The 17206-nt window shown below is 36.1% G+C and overlaps 1 pseudogene; it reads left to right on the top strand.

Annotated features, from left to right (window-relative positions):
* The first annotated feature begins 7411 nt into the window (after positions 1-7411).
* LOC118835377 lies at positions 7412-8478 on the top strand (annotated as a pseudogene).
* Positions 8479-17206: the final 8728 nt, after the last annotated feature.

Here is a 17206-nt window from a genome sequence, read left to right as displayed (position 1 = left end):
AATATACTCCACATTAATAGATCAGGTTGAATGGGGTGGGGGTGGGAAGGGGTTCCTAATCATGTCATTTATGGACACGGAAGGAAAAACAAGGCTTCAAAGCTCTGTAATGGCAAGGCAAGCAGGTTGGGAACTTTTGCTGTTTTTTTTTCTTTTGGAGTGCTTCTCGGCACTAAGGCAATCAAATGCCTTTGAGCCTTACCTTTGCTTGAATCAAGAGTCTTTGATTGAATCAAGAGTTTTTGATGACTTGCTTAAGACACAAGAAAGCCTAAGTCACATGAGTTTGAGTTGCATAGTTGTGACACCCTCTGTGCTCTGACCTTGAAGAAGTGTATATATACTCTGATGTTAGCATTTTGCTTTGGGGGCTGACTCATTGGAAGAGTGCTCCTGTGATTTGGCCAGATGAGACTCTGGGTAGCCATTAAGGTGCGCCCCTGGCTTTGAAAACCCAAATGTTGGTGCTTCTCTCTCTGGTAATTTTGTCTGCTGATTTGTGTTATTTGCTCTGTTTATATAATTTCTCCTTGTAATTTCTGTTTGTGTTTTCTCTGAAGTTCAGGGTGCTAACTTTTTCCCTTGAACCAAGTGAGTGATATATGTATGTTTAATTAAAGTGAGATGGTAAACGCTTTCAAGTTGGTTTCCTTAGAAAAGCAGGTCAAAGAACCTGTGCTAGCAGCCCTCCTGTGTGATGGTGCTATTGGTCTTACACAGCCACAGTAGCTGTAAGTAACATTGTTGTTACAAGCTCACAAAGACCAATTGAGACAAATCATCTCCCCAAAATGAAAATAACATAGGAGTAAGACAACAAATATGTGTGACATGAAATAGATCATCTGGATTTTGGTAGCAATTTATTCTTATCTGTGACAACAGTGATATTATTACATTTGTACCCTACCACCTTATTATCAAACACGAGGATGCAGCAATGGATCTTAAAATGAAATCAGGAAGGACGTGTAGTCCTAACCATAAAAAGAGAAAAGACCATGATGAAAGCAACACACCTTTTAACACTCAAGAAACAATTTTCAATATATCAAAAAAAAAGCTTGTCCTTGCCACGGTGCAACATCTGGTACAATCAAACACTCAGAATATGAAGGTTCAGATAAATAATTCCTTTTAATGAAAAAAGAATCACTAACTTCCAAATAAAAACAATCTAGTGGTAAAGTTAGTCCACAAACAGGTAAAAGAACACAAACGTTACTGGCAAGTAAATCCCCTGGTATCTCAGGAGCTCTTCATCAAAGTCCTCATGCTGGTTTTATATGCTTCTTTCCAAAGGGCCCACAGCTGATTCCAAGGTCAATGTACCAAGAGACAAAACTCAAACTACCTCACATCTATTCCACAAAGTGTTAGCCTAAAACAATGATGATTAGGTGGGTATAAGTGTGAAAATTCCCCCAGTTCTAACATCCTTGTCCACAACAGAGCAGAACATTTCAAAAAAATGGAAAAGCTCACTGCCAGTTGAAGCTATACCTTCTAGGCATAGGAAGCTCCCAGATCAGGAAAGTCATTCTACCAATGCATGTCAGCACCTTCTCTGCAACTTAAAGAGTTCCCTAGAGCACTAAAAGGCTTGCCTAATGCCATACTGATAGCATATGCCAAAGGCAGTGCCTGAACCCAGGCTTTCTTTGGTTCATGACTAGTTCTATATCTACCATGCCATGCTACTTCTCATCTCATCACATAGATGAGACTTTTTATTAAACAACAAAAGAAAATTGAGAAAGCAGTAGCAGCAACATATATGTTTATATTTTCATCTCTGTAAACTTTATTTATTACACTGGGCTCCAAATTTATTGAAGGCATCTTTGATTTTAAAATATATTAAAATTAAATAGGCTTTTGAAAACATTTTCTATAACAATTTCTATATTTACAGTCACATAATTGACTGCGTGGTACAAAGAATAAGAAATGTAATTGTCTATTGTTTGCTGATTTTAAAAAATCATTCACTCAATAGAGAAATTTAGCTTGAAGGTTCTCTTCAAGAAGATCTCCCAGACATATGACATTAAAAATTATCTAAGAGTCTATGACTGATGCGACCACAAAGATAATTCAGTTCAACAATCCGCTGAATATCAACACTCAGAAAGCCAGGAACCAGGGAGAAATATACTGACTAATGGTATTTGCCAGAGACATGGGAGATTACCTACAGAGAGCCCGTATACAAAAAAGATTCCTCATGGTAGCTAGTTACTCCAAATGCTATATTCATGAAATAAAAATGGGCTGATTACATTGAAATATGGATCATTATAAAATATATCCAATAAACATATAGTCCTTTAAAATATATCAGCCTGATCATCTACACCACAAAAATAAAGTGGATGAAAAAACACATTCTGCCCAAATTACAACATAAAGTTGAGTGGCTTAACATTGAGTTAGTCTACCAGTTCATACTTCATGAAGAATTGAGTTAAGCACATAGGGCTGGATCACAATTGGGAAATAAACATACCACTTTCAATGATAGCATATCATTTACTGTAATAAAAAGACCATTTTTCAAACACCAGCATTCCCTTGGTGCTACTATATGACTATGAATCATATAACAGCCTAATCTCTAAAGATTCATCTATGAAATGAGAGATTTGTACTGTATCCAAGGTTTGTTCCATCTCTAAGTATCTAGAACAGGGATCTTAAACTCTAAAATTGCTTGAGTTGGTTTCTCCCTCTTCTGCTTCCTCAGTCTACCTCCAAAATTCTTTCCTTTCTATTTATAGAACCACTTTAGCAGCCTTATTTTGCAAGGAAAGAGAATAATGCAGGCCAAGGGAAACAGTCAACATGTGATGTTTTAGATGAAATGAGAACTTACTTCGTCAGTACGTCAAGGATCTGTGATTTGTTAGCATGGATACTCCTGCCAACTCTCTCCATAATGTCTTTGTCCTTTGTGGTAGGTTTTATATCCCTAGGCAGCTAAGTGGTACAAAGGATAGACCATAGGCCCTAGAATGAGTTCAGAGACGACCTCAGGCATCTTTTCAAAATTTGTAGCCCTGGAAAAGTCACTTAACCTCTGTCTGTCTTAGTTTCTCCAGATATAAAATGGAAATGATAATAGTGCCTACCTCCCTGAGGGTTGTAAAGACAAAATGAGATATTTATAAAGCACTTTGTAAACCTTAAAGTGTGTGTGTGTTTACATACGCACACATACACACATATTTACACACAGAGAAACACTATATATTATAATATGTGTATATATGTATACACATATGCAAAGCATACATACACACACAAGCTATTATGACTATGAGTTTCTATGGCAAAAGAATACAAACAAAATAAAAACATATCATCACCCTGAAACTAATGTTTTAATGAGCCTTTCCAAAATTAGATAGTTTGGCCATCAGGCAGCAGGCAAACAGTCCAAGAACCCATAAACAAAGTATTTCCAGGTTTGTAGGACCTATAAATGCATAATTTTTGAGAACCCAAGGTCATCTCCACACTAGAATGCAGGATTGGAAAATCACTTCAGATAATTAAGACTGTCACAGTGGATATTTAAAGTTGTTGCTGGTCTTCACAAATACCATACATCGGGAAATTCTAAAGGATAATGAAGAAAGCCCATTGAACCTTTATTCTGTTTCATGAAAATCATATTATAGGATTTTAATTGGGAAGGGACCTTAGATAATATAGCCTAAATTCGTCATTTCAAAGATGAGGAAATGTAGAGAAAAAGTGATGTGGTGAATAGTACAACATAATAGAGATGATCTTTGAACCCAGGTTCTGATCTGGTGGTCTCTAAAATGGGGGTTTCATCCCCTTGAGTGACTGTGCCTTTACCTCAAGGTTTATGTAATTAAACAATTAGAGAATGGGAAAATGGATTGCATATTATCCTCCATTCCATAGTCACTTTCAGAGCTTGTCCCTAACACAATAATTCTCCCCTCTATTCCTCTCCTGACTGTGAAAATTCCTAACTAATCATTTTCTGTCCCTCAGCTCAATTATAACCCAACTTCTCCAGGCATCCACAGCAGCAGCTATGGAGGTGTCATCGGGAAAATGCTCTCTCCACGATGTACCCACATCCAGCCCCCCAGATCACTTTATCACTAAAGGAGGGGTTCCTTGGATGGCTCTGCTCTCTGGGGCAGTGATGGGTGAATAAAAGCCACTCAATCCTTTTCATTTTTAATGTGAAAGAGTGAGCATCACAGGATGAGCAGACATAAATGATCTATCCACCAAAATGTGTCCCTTTTTTGAACTTGCCTATCACCATTGGTGTGATCACAATCCTCCTAGTCATCCTGGTTCATAATCTTAGTGTGATGCTTGATATCTCACTCTCATTTAATACCATATCCAATCAATAGACAACTTTTATGGTTTCTGACTCAGCAACATCCTGTGTATCAGACCCCATATCTAGACTCACAAAACCAAAATTTTAGTTCAAGCCCTCATCACCTCCCATCTAGACTATCGCCATGACTTCCTAATTGGTTACCGTCACTCAAGTATCTCATTATAATACATCTTCCACAAAGATGCTGAGGTGATTTTCCTAAATCACATATTTGACCATCTCACTCTCTTCCTCAATACGTTCCAGTGACTTTTTGTTAATTCTAGCATTGTATAGCATTTTTACCTCTGTCTGTCTTTTGGAATTCCTACTTCACATAGGTTTTATGATGTGCATACTTAACACAGAAACACATGTATAAGAACCAACATATAATAATACATGTATGCATATGCATACATAAGACACATGTTTCATATATGTGGGGGGTTCTTTTTTAACTGATATATACACAATTAAAATAGTTTGGAGACTACTGTTCCAATCAATCAACAATCATTTAAGAAAAACTGTCTGTGCTAGGTATTGTGCCAAGATGCAAATACAAAAGTGAAACCATCCCAGCCCTCAAGGAGCTTACATTTTATTGAGGGATATAGCATGTTCACAGATAAGTAAATATAAGATATATACAAAAATACACAGTAATTTCATAGTAGAGGGAAGAAATGGTGACTGTGGGACTCAATAAAGTCTTCTTGAAACAAGCGACCCTTGACCTGAACCCTGAAGGGAGCTAGGAGTTCCAGGAGATTTAGGGAAAGAAAAGGATTGTAACATGGGGATAGTCTATGCAAAGCATGTGGCTCTGACATTTACTCTGACTGCATTCCCCAACTAGATGTTCCACAACTATAATAATCTGAATAACGGTTAGAAAAAGGATATCAACTCTCAGGATGATTTTCAAGGTAATGATGCAATGGGCTGAGGGTTAGACTTGGACTCAGGACAACCTGTACTCAAATCCTTGCTCGGACATTTATTAAGCATGTGACTCTACACAAATCATTTAACCTCTCTCAGGTTCCACTTCCTCATTTGTAAAATGAGAATAATCTTATCATCTACAGAATTTGATAAGAATCACATGAAATAATGTATGTAAAGCTCTTTGCAAACCTTAGAACACTATACAAATTACTGTTATGCTTGTTAAAAAATAATTTTGGTTTAGTTTTGTGTAATGCTTAGCTAGCTAGGTAGGCTTAATTCAGTCAGTCAACTAGCATTTATTAAGAACCTATCATGTGCCAGGCCCTGTGCTAAGTTTATTCTTAGAATTTCTTAGAGAAAAAAGTATTAATTTTGTTTTTAATTATTTAAAATTGAAATTAAGAGGAAAGATTCTTCATCAACAAACATATTCTCAATTCAACGACTCTGTTGGTTGCTTCCCTGAGAAAGAAATCTAGTTCTCCAAATCCAGTATTTTTTCACCAAATGTTATGTCTAAAATAAAATTAGCACCATGTATTTCAAATTGTAAGTAAATGAAATAGTCATAATATATTATGCCACCTTAGAATTTTGTCTAAGTTTACCATGACCTAGAATTGGTTGACCCACCAACATCATTGCTGGAAATTATTGCAATGGTAATTACTAAAAGTAGTCGTGTCTCTATTAGCTACTTGATAAGAACATCATTATGTAACAAAGAAAAGCCGATTTCAACAAAGCAATCAGTTCCTGCTTGGCAACTATTAATGTAAGACTCTAAATAAAGTTGAATCAAATTTTTGGCTACCCCCTTTAAACTATAAGCCACAATATTTCTTGCTTCTGATCAACCTTTCTTGTGTCAAGAAATGATCTTATGTGACAATTAATTTTCCTTAAATGTTCTTTAGAAGATTATGTAATTATGCACCCTAGATTTTTACAAAACTGTATACAGTCAAATGTCAAGCTAACCTTAACATTTCCTAAATGCCCTTCTTAATTTTCCTCTAATTTTGTCTTTTTTCATTGTGTTGTATCATATGTCAAAATGAACTGATAAACTCTGTACAGAATTTATTAAATATTGTGCAAAAGAGTATACCTTAGTCTTTCAGATGTCTAGTTTTGGTTAATTTTAATGTGTAATACTTTCAAAAATCTCATACCCATTTGTATATAGGTGTGCATGTGTTATGCGCATATAATGTATACACATATATTTGCATATATATCATATATATTCGAGTATTTATGAATTTTGTATGTTGATATGTGTTTGTACAAGTGTACATGTATATACACATATATGCTCCTGTGCACATTGTACATATATCCATGAGCAGTGAATGTGTTCAAGGTAGTCATAGTTATGTGATTATTTTAGAGCAGACCTGTGATTTCATTGATATAAGAACTCCTGTTAAGGAAAATCCTTCTACCAATGCATACAGGTACATATTCTATGGTTTATCATCTGCAAGAAATGTGTGCATGTGTGTGTGTGTGTGTGTGTGTGTGTGTGTGTGTGTGTGTGTGTGTGTATGAAAGGCAGTGTGGTTCATTGGAAAGAGTATCCTGGATTTAAATTCAGAGGAACTAAATCTTCTACTTATTCTGTGGCCATGGACCAATTAATTAGCTTCTCTCAGCCTCAATTTCTTCATTCAGCTAGTTGGCACAGTAGATAGAGCACTGCGCCTGGAGTAAGGAAGACCCATGTTCAAATATATTCTCAGACCCTTACTGTGTGACCACAGGCAAGTCATTTAACATCTCTCTGCCTCACTTTCTTTGATTGTAAAAGGAGAATAGCATACTACTTATGTCTCTGGGATGTTGAGAAGATCAATGGAGATAATATCTGTAGAGTACTTAGCACAGTACCTGGGGAATGAAACAAGTATTTATTAAACATTTGTTGTATGCCAGGCACTGTGCTAAGACCTTTACAAATATGATTTCAGCTAAGTTTATACCACTCAAAGATGGAAGCTGTGGTCGAGAGAACAGCTCTCCCTCTTCCCTCACCACCATGCCAGCCACAAAAATGCTTTCCTGAGGCCTACCATGGAGGAATCACTGTAAGATCTAGAGCCCCTTTTGAGCCAGGAAACTTTCTCAGACGTAAGGAATTTACAATGGAACAATTTGCCAGATGATTTATAAAACATAGATAACTTACAGTTTGCCTCACCAGACAATATAAGCTGGCTGGGAAATGAGGAAGGAAGCCCTGTATTTCAGGTGTCTGTACCCCCAGTTAACCTGCCTACATCATCCACAATTCCATCCCCAAAGGACTATCCTGGGGAGTATGGCTTCAGGCTTGGTTTTCTACAATCCAGAACAGCCAAATCTGTCATCTGCGTGTACTCGCCTGAGCTGAACAAGCGCTTTTGCCAACTGGCCAAGACCTGCCCTGTCCAGCTCACCACCTGCTGGTGCCCAAGTCCAGGCTATGGCTATTTGTAAGAAGTCAGAATACATGATGGAGGTGCTTAATGCACTGAGCACATAGATACATACCCTGGCACCCCCACAGCACCTGATCTGAGGGAAGGAAACGTACAGGCTGAATACCTCAATGAGGCCACCACCATGTGACAGAGTATGTCAATTCCTTATGAGTCCCCAGAGGTCAATTGTGCTCGTACTACAATTCATTATGATTATATGTACAACAGTTCTTGCATGGGGGCATGAAATGGTGCTTGATCCTCACCATCATAATCCTGGAAGACTCCAGCATTGAGCTCCTTGGACGTCAAAGACTTGAAGTACATGTATGTGCCTGTCCTAGAAGAGACTGGCGGACTGAGGAGGAAAATTTCTTCAGAAAGGGAGGTCACAATCCACAATCACCCTCTGAGAGCCATAAGCACCCTGGCAGCACCCCCAAGGCTAAAGAGAAGCTAATGAATGGAGAATATTTCACCCTCCAGATCCAAGGTCACTACCACTATGAGCCGCTCTGGGAAATAAATGAAGCCTTGGAACTGAAAGATGCTCACAGTGGGAAAGAACCTGAGGGGAGCTGTCCCCACCACAGCCAGTTGAAGTTTAAGAAAGGAGATTCTACTCCCTATCAAGGCAAAAGACTTTTGGTGACAAGTGAAGTTCCTGACTTGGACTGAACATAACCACCCCTGCCCCAGAGACACTCTTTTTTATTTCCACATGCAACTTCTCCTCTGAAGTCTCACCTTTAGAGATTCCCAATCTTCAGCCCTGCCCCTTCTTCCAGCTTGAATATCTAAGTCTCCAACAGTAGTAGGGCATTCCTTGCTAAAACAGATAAAATAAGGGGGAGTGGGGTATTTCTCTACTAGGCCATGCTCCCTCACTTTGCTGTTCAGTTGTCCACCTCTTCATGACCCTGTGGACCATAGCACTCCAGTACTGTCCATGGGGTTTTGCTAGCAAAGACACTGGAGTTGTTTGCCCTTTCCTTCTGTAGTGGATTAAGGCAAACAGAAGTTAAGTGACTTGGTGACACAGCTACTGAGGCCAATTTGAATTCAGGTCTTCCTGATTCCAGGCACCACTTTATATCTACTCAGCCACCTAGCTGCCTTCCTTCAATTTAGTGTCCCTCTAAAAGAGAGGGTGGTGCTATCTGAGAAAAAAGTTCTGAATAAAATATTAGGGGCATTGGAACCACAGACTGAGAACTGAAGGAAGGGACCTCAAAGGTCCCCCAGGTGAGGAAACTAAGGCCCAGAGAGCAACTTGCTTTTTCACAGGTTGAAACAGGATTTAAACTCAGAACTACAAAGTGATGCTTCTGTTCTGCCATACTGCCTTTTTAGACTAGAGGCCTTGGTTAGAGCCATTATGGTTTCTTGAAACTGTTACATGTGTTTCTGCCATTTTGTAAAGTGTTTTCACTTAGATATACGTTCCTGGTAAGGTGAGAGAGGGTGATGGAAGGATGTCAGGAAAGTGGGTGGTCACAAATAGTTGTTGATGAGTTAATATCTGCAATAAAATGATTTAGTCTCTGAAATGCCCACTGGAATGTGCTTCTACCAAAATGTTGTATACCTTCTAAACTAAGCTAGACTCTGAAGTTTTATTTTCACTCACCTGTTTAGCCTTTCCTTTCATGATGAATGTTGGCAGCAAACTTTTTGAGGAGAGAGCCATAAGTTTCACCAGCCTGCCAAAGGGGTTTGACATAAAAATGGTTAAGAACCCCAGCTCTAGCCCAAGATTCTCAGGAGCACACTTTAGTGTGAGGTGGACTTTCTCCACCCCCCAGAGATTCCTCATTTCTCATTTTCTCCCTTTTCTCCCTTTTTTGTGCCTTTTTGCTATTTTTATGGAATTTCTTATTTTCAAATAAAGAGTTAATACTTTATATATATATTCATTCAATCCTTACAACAACTCTGGGAGTTAGGTACTATTATTATTTTGATTTTATAGTTAATGAAACTGAGGCAGATAGAAGTTCAATGACTTGCTCAGGGTCTCACAGGTGGTAACTGTCTGTGTCTGCATTTGACCTCAGGTCTTGATGACTTCAGACCCAATATTCTATCTATTGTGCAACTACCTGCCTCTAATGAATCCTTGCTTCCTTCCTTCCTTTCCTTTCCTCCCTTCCTTCCTTTAGGAAGACCGGAATTTAGTCCAGAAGACTTGACTAAATAATTTGCAACATTTCTTCAAGCTACAAATCTATGATATTATGATCACACCAACTTGGAAACAGAGAAAACTTGCAGACCCCCAGAACTTACTCTGAAAACAGCAATACACAAAAGCCTAAAGCTTGGGACAGTGCTTTCCTATCCCCCTGTGAGCAGAGTTCCACTTTAATATGAAGTTCGAAGTGAAGAATTGGGCTGGAAAAACCAACAAGTAACTAATAAAAATTAATTTGACCATGAAAAGCTATTATGGTGGCAGGGAAGACCAAGACATAAATACAAAAATTCACCGAAGAAAAGAACTCCATAAAAATTGAATTGTACTAATGGAAAATGAGTTACAAAAGCTCACAAAAGAAAATAATTGCTTTAAAAGTAGAATTCATGTTTGTGGGTAGGCAGGGTCAATATAATAAAAATGGTAGTTTTACCTAAATTATTTTCTCAATGCAATCTCAATTAAATTACCAAAAAATGATTTTACTCGGAAAAACAATAACAAAATTCATTTGGAAGAACAAAAGTTCTAGAGTATCAAAAGAACTAATAAAAAAACATGTAAAGGAAAAAGGTTTAGCAGTACTAGATCCTAAACTATAGGATAAGGCAGTAATTATCAAAACTGTGTGGTACTGGCTAAGAAACAGGAAGTTAGATTAGTGGAACAGGAGTAGACACAATCTACAGCAGCAAATGACTATAGTAACTTTGCATTTGACAAGTGTAAAGACTTAAGTTTGGGGGGTAAGAAACATTATTTAGTAAAAATTGTTTGGAAAGCTGGAAAATAGTCTGGCAAAAATTCAACATAGATCAATATCTAACACCATTTACCAAGATAAGGTCAAAATGAATAAAAGACCTAGATATAAAAAGAGATGTTAAAAAAAATTGAAAAACAGAGAACATTTTATTTATTAGACTTATGGATAGGAAAACAATTTATAAATAAACAAGAGATAGAAAGCTGAGTGAGCTATAAAATTGATAATTTTGATTACATTAAATTAAAAAGTCTCATACAAATAAAACAAATGTAGCCAACATTAGAAGTAAAGCGGAAAATTGGGAGAAAAATATTTTAAACAGTTTCTCAGATAAAGACTTCATATCTCAAATACATAAAGAATTTGGTCAGACCTATAAGAATACAAATTATTCTTCAATTGATGAATGGTCAAATAATACTAACAGGCTATTTTCTAATGAAGAAATCAAAACAATTTATAGTCTTTTAAAAATGCTCTAAATCATCATTGATTAGAGAAATGAAAATTAAAACAAACTTCAGATATTTTATACCTATCAGATTGTTTAACATAATTAAAGGGAAAAGCAACAAATGTTGGAGAAGATGTGGACAATTTGGAATACTAATTCCTTGTTGGTGGAAGTATGTACTGACCCAAACATTTTGGAGAATGATCTGGAATTATACCCAAGGAGTTATTAAACTGTTAATGTTCTTACATTCTTTCATCCAGCAATGCCACTACTAGGTTTGTTTCCAAAGACAATTAGGGAAAAAGGAAAAGAACTTATATGTTCTAAAATCTTTATAACAGCTCTCTTTGTGGTGCCAAAGGACTGGAAATTGTGGAGATACCCATCAATTGGGAAACAGCTGGAAAAGTTGTGGTAAATGATTGTGATGGAATCCTACTGTGTTATAAGAAATGTTAAGCTCAATGATCTTAGAAAAACATGGATAAACTTGCATGAAATGATGAAGAACAAACTAAGATAAGGTTTTATATAGTAGCAGTAATATTGTTTTAAGAACAACTATGAGTGACTAAGTCATTTTGTCTATTTTACATACCCAAGTTAACTACAAAGGACCTATGAAATAACACACTATCTGCATCCAGGAGAAGAATTGACAAAAAGAAGTATGTATAGGATAGTTTTACACATACATATGTACCTATGTATGGATACAGATACATGTGTGTATACATATGTATGTATATATGCATTCGTGTCAAATGGTAGCCATCTCTAGATTGGGGAGGGACGGAAGAAAAAAAGGGAAAAAAAGCAAGTTACATGAAAACCTTAATATATATTTAAAAAGAAGAGCAAGTGATACGTAATGGATTTGGAGCTTCATGTGCAATCATCTTTCTTTTCTATTCTACTATGTTATGGAAATGCTTGTTTTATTTTTTAAGTTCAGAAAAACAAATTAAAAATAAAATTAGAATTGGGCAAGTGGATGAGACATCAAGAATAATAAAACAAAGCCAAAGAGTAAAAAATATAGAAGACAGTGTGAAATATTTCATGGGAAAAACAACTGACCTGGGAAATAGATCCAGGAGAGATAATTTAAGAATTTTTGGACTACCTGAAAGTCATGATCAAGAAAGAGCCTCTACATCATCTTTCAAGAAATTATCAATGAAAACTGACCCAAGATCTTAGATCCAGAGGGTAAATAGAAGTTGAAAGAGTCCACTGATCGCCTCCTGAAAGAGATTCCAAAATTAAAATTACCAGGAACATTATAGCCAATTTCTAGAGCTCCTCGGTCAAAGAGAAAATACTTCAAGAAGCCAAGAAGAAACAATTCAAATATTGTGGAGCCACAGTTAGGACAAGATTTAGCTACTTCCACATTAAAGTAGCAGAGGGCTTGGAATATGATGTTCAGGGTGGCAAAGGAGTTAGAAATACTACCAAAAATAACCTATTCAGTAAAACTGAAGTATAATCCTTTGTGGTGGGGGGGGGGGTGGGGAGGGGATAGATATTTAATGAAATAGTGGACTCTCAAATATTCCTGATGAAAAGAGTAGAGCTGAATAAAAAATTTAACATTCAAACACAATACTTAAAAGAAGCATAAAAGGGTAAAGATTGGGAAGATAATACATTTAATTCCTAAGGACTTTTATCACTATTAGGTCAGTTAAAAAGAAGTTTACATAGACAGAAAGCATGGATGTGAGTCAGTTATATTGGAATGATCTCATAAAAAAGAAGGGGTGAAAAAAAGGATGCACTGGGAGAAGGAGAAAGGGATAGGTAGAATGAAAAAAATTTTCTCACTTAAAAGAAGCATGAAAGGAAGACCTTTTATGGTGGATGGGGGAAATGGGAGAGTGGTGGGCAAGTGCTTGAAATTCATTCTCATCAGAATTGGTTCACAAAAGAAAGAATAGATATAAAGCACACTTAACTGTGCCTAGAAATTTAACTTAGCCAAAAGGGAAATAGGATGGAAAAGGAAGGGAGAACATATTAACGTAGGCAGTGGCTAAACACTAAAATGGATTTTTAATGAGGGACTGGATAAAAAGAGAGAGAATAAATAAAAGAAAATATGATGGAGGGAAATACACAGTTAAGAATCATAACTCTGAATGTGATTGGGATGAACAGAAGTGGAGAGCAGTCCAGAGTAGAAACCAGAATCCAACATTATGTTGTTTACAATAGATACCCTTGAAACAGAAAGTCACACATAGAGTTAAAATAAAAGGCTAGAAGAGAATCTAGTATGCTTCAGCTAAACTTTAAAAAAAAAGGCAAGGATAGCAATCATAATCTCAGACAAAGCAAAAATAAAAATAGACCTAATTAAAAGGGATAATCAGGGAAACCACATTTTGCTAAAAGTTACCATAGACAATGAAATAATATCAAGAAAATTTACAGGAAATTTCTATGATAAAGTTCTCATTTTTTTCAAATGTATACCAAGTATAAAACTGAGTCAAATTTATAAAAATAAGAGTCATTCCTCAATTAATGAAGGGGCAGGGGATTTAAACAGTTAGTTTTCAGAAGAAATCAAAGCTCTCTGTAGTTATATGAAAAATGTCCTAAATCACTATTGACTAGAGAAAGGCAAATTAAAACAATTCTGAGGTACCACCTCCATCTATCAAAAATAACAATTGCTGGAGGGAATGAGGGGAAAATAGGTACACTAATGGACTATTGGCAAGTAGTGAATTGGTCCAACTATTCTGGAGAACAATTTGAAACTAGGCTTAAAGGGCTATATAACTGCACATATCTTTTGACCTAGCAATATCACAACTAGGTCTGTATCCCAAAGAGATGAAAGAAAAGGGAAAAAGATCAGTATATACAAAAATATTTATAACAGCTCTTTTTGTGATGGCAAAGAATTGGTAATCACGGGGATGCTCATCAAATGAGGAATAGCTAAACAAGTTTTGGCATATGATTGTGATGGAGTACTATTTTTCTTTAGGGAAGTATGAGGGAGATAGTTTCAGAAAAACATGGCTTGATGTACATGAACTGATGCAAAATTAAGTGAGAAGAGCTTGTTGGATAAGTAACAGAAATGTAATGATGATCGACTATGAAAGATTTCACTACTTTGATCAAAACAATTATTCAAGATTATTTCAAAGGACTAGTGATGAATAAATGCTATCGTTATCAGAGAGAGAACTGATGAACTCAGTGCAAACTGATGTATAATTTTCTCACTTTTTTGCTTTTTTTGAAGTATGCTAATATGGAAATGCTTTGCATGACTTCATTTGTGCAAATCGACATCATATTTCTTGCCTTCTCAGGGAGTGCGGAAGTGGGTGAGAGTGAGGGAGAGAATTTGCAACTCAAATTTTTGAAAGAAAATAATGTATAAAATAAATAAATATTTTTGAATTTAAAAAATCAAGAAATTTTCATTTTACTACAACACTCATATATCCTCCCCCTGTGGATCTCTAATCTCATCATTGTAGATGCTTACATCATATGTGATTCATTCATGAAATGCCAACATTCATCATAGGGATCTTACCCACCATGGTGTTGAGGACCTTCCTCATGTTCCCTTGACTTTTCTTTTTTAATTTTTTTTTTTATTTTTAGTTTACAACACTCAGGTCCACATGTTTTTGAGTTCCAAATTTTCTTCCCCACCCGCCCCTTCCCCCTTTCCCCCCATCCCCAAGATAGCATGGAATCCAATATATATTCTAGATAAACCTTCACACTAAACATATTTACACAATAGTCAAGTCACAAAGAAGAACCATGATCAATGGAATGAATCATGAGAAAGAAGAAATAAAACAAAAAAAAGATATAGAAAAAAAGAGAGAGCAGATAGTTTCCTCCAATCCACACTCATACTCCATAGTTCTTTATCTGGATGTAGATAGCTTTTTCCATTATGAGACCTTTAGAGCTGTCTTTGAACCTTGTCTTGCTGAGAAGAGCCAAGTCTATCAAAGTTAGTCATCACAGAATCAATATATCTGTGGTTGTGTACAATGTTCTCCTGGTTCGGCTCTGCTCACTCAGCATCATATCATGTAGTTCTTTTCAGGTTATTATGATTTCCATATCTTCCCCATTTCTTATAGCACAATAATATTCCATTACATTCATATACCACAACTTGTTTATCCATTCCCCAATTGATAGGCATCCCCTTGATTTCCAATTCTTTGCTACCACGAAAAGAGCTGCTATAAATATCTTTGTACATACAGGTCCCTTTCCCCATTGTGTGATCTCTTTAGGATACAGCCATAGAAGTGATATTGCTGGGTCAAAGGGTATGCACACTTTTATAGCCCTTTGGGCATAGTTCCAAATTGCTCTCCAGAATGTCCAGATTTGTTCACAACTCCACCAACAATGTAACAATGTTCCAATTTACCCACATCCTCTCTAGCATTTATTTTCATGTTTTGTCATGTTAGCCAGTCTGACAGAAGAGATGTGGTACCTAAGAGTTGTTTTGATTCGCATTTCTCTGATCAATAGTGATTTAGAGCATTTTTCATATACCTATAGATATCTTTAATTTCTTTCTCTGAAAACTGCCTGTTCATATCCTTTGACCATTTCTCAATTGGGAAACAACTTGTATTCCTATAAATTTGGTTCAGATCCCTCTATATTTTGTATATGATGCTTTTTATCAGAGACACTGGTTGTAAAGATTCTTTCCCAATTTTCTACTTCTCTCCTAATCTTTGTTGCATTGGCTTTGTTTACCCAAAACTTTTTCAATTTAACATAGTCAACATTATCCATTTTGCATTTTGTAATGCTCTCTGTCTCTTGTTGGGTCATGAATTCTTCCCTTTCCCATAAATCTGATAGGTAAACTATTCTTTGCTCTCCCAAATTGCTTATAGTATCAGCCTTTATTCCTAAATCATTAACCCATTTTGATGTTATTTGGTATATGGTGTAAGATATGGGTCTATGCCCAGTATCTGTCCTACCATTTTATAATTTTCCCAGCAGTTTTTTTTTTGTGAAATAGTGAATTCTTAGCCCAGAAGCTGGATTCTTTGGGTTTATCAAAGATTAGATTATGATAGTCATTGACTACTGCAACTTGTATACCTAACCTATTCCACTTATCTACCACTTTTTGTAGTTTTGGTGACTGCTGCTTTATAGTACAGTTAAATATCTGGTACGGCTAGGCTATCTTTCCTAGCATTTCTTTTCATTAATTCCCTTGATATTCTGGACCTTTTGTTCTTCCAGATGAATTTTGTTATTATTTTATCCAGCTCTGTAAAATAATTTTTGGTAGTTCAATTGGTATGACACTGAATAAATAAATTAACTTAGGTAAAATTGTTATTTTTATTATATTAGTTCAGCCTAACCACAAGCAACTGATGTTTTCCCATTTGTTTAGATCTGACTTTATTTGTCATATAGGCCCTGGGTTTGTCTTGGCAGGCAGACACCCAAATATTTTACAGTGTCTACAATAACTTCAAATGGAATTTCTCTTTCTGTTTCTTGCTGTTGGGCTTTGTTGGTAATGCATAGGAATGCCAAGGATTTATGTGGGTTTATTTTATATCCTGCAACTTTATTAAAGTTTTTATTATTTCCAGTAGTTTTTTACTTGATTATCTACCATTCTCTAAGTAAATCATCATATCATCTGCAAAGAGTGATAACTTAGTTTCTTCTTTGCCTATTGTAATTCCTTCAATTCCTTTTTCTTTTCTTATTGCTAGAGCTAACATTTTGGTACCATATTGAATAATAGGGGTGATAATGCACATCCTTATTTCACCCCTGATCTTATTGGGAATGGATCTAGCTTATCCCCATTACATATAAAGCTTGCTGATGATTTTAGGTAGATGCTGCTTATAATTTTAAGGAAGACTCAGTTTACTCCTATGCTTTCTAGTGTTTTTAATAGGAATAGATGCTAGCTTTTGTCCAA

The sequence above is a fragment of the Trichosurus vulpecula genome, chromosome 2 (genome assembly GCF_011100635.1).
Source record: "Trichosurus vulpecula isolate mTriVul1 chromosome 2, mTriVul1.pri, whole genome shotgun sequence".
Taxonomy (NCBI): domain Eukaryota; kingdom Metazoa; phylum Chordata; class Mammalia; order Diprotodontia; family Phalangeridae; genus Trichosurus; species Trichosurus vulpecula.
This window is presented reverse-complemented; position numbering and strand designations above follow the sequence as displayed.